We start from the raw sequence: 914 nt of genomic DNA, 5'->3' as shown, positions 1-914 counted from the left end.
ATATATATATATATATATAAAGCATCCATGTGTAGAAATATTAGCTTCAGCAATGCAAAAAACACATCTATCTATGTGTCTATAAATATATGTGTGTTTGTGTACACATGCACACATATATATATGTTTTGTAGATATATGTATGAATGTTTTATAAAACTAGAATGTGCTTTTGTATAATGATCATCTAGTTATAAATCCCTAGGTATCTGAATTTCTTTAATTCTAGTTTGTTGACAAAAATAAAAGATCAAACATTAGTACAGGTTAAGAAATTTTTATTCTCTTTTTCTTTTTCTCCATTTATGACAGTTTCTTTGTCAAAAGTCCCTGAGCCTTTGTGAATCCTAACTACTGGTGTATATAGTTGTATAAAATAGGCTTGGTGGTTTTATTCATGTTAAAATAACCAAAACAGTAGGGCACAAGACTAGATGCTTTATAAGATGTTTTGGTGACTGGTTAGAAGTTTGCTTCTCAACCGCATGGTTCCAGGCTCACCCCTACTGTATGACACCTTGGGCAAGTGTCTTCTGCTATTGCCTCAGGCTGACTTTGTGAGTGGATTTGGTAGACAAAAACTGAAAGAAGCTCTTCATGTGTGTGTGTCTTTCTGCCTGTGTTTTTTCACCCACCACCGATTGACAACTGGTGCTGGTGTGTTTATGATCCCATAACTTAATGGTTTGGCAGAAGAAACTGATGGAATAAGTACCAGGCTCACAAAAAAAGGTCCTGGGAGTCGATTCATTCACCTAAAAATTCTTAAAGGTGGTGCCCCAACATGGCACCAGTCTAATGACTGAAACAGGTAAAAGATCAAATAACAAAGACATATGGATGTATGTATGTATATATGGATGTATGTATGTATATATGGATGTGTGTCTTTGTTTGTCCCACCCCACCATTGC

This window comes from Octopus bimaculoides, chromosome 5, assembly GCF_001194135.2.
Source record: "Octopus bimaculoides isolate UCB-OBI-ISO-001 chromosome 5, ASM119413v2, whole genome shotgun sequence".
NCBI classification, from domain to species: domain Eukaryota; kingdom Metazoa; phylum Mollusca; class Cephalopoda; order Octopoda; family Octopodidae; genus Octopus; species Octopus bimaculoides.
Note: the sequence above shows the minus strand (reverse complement) of the source record.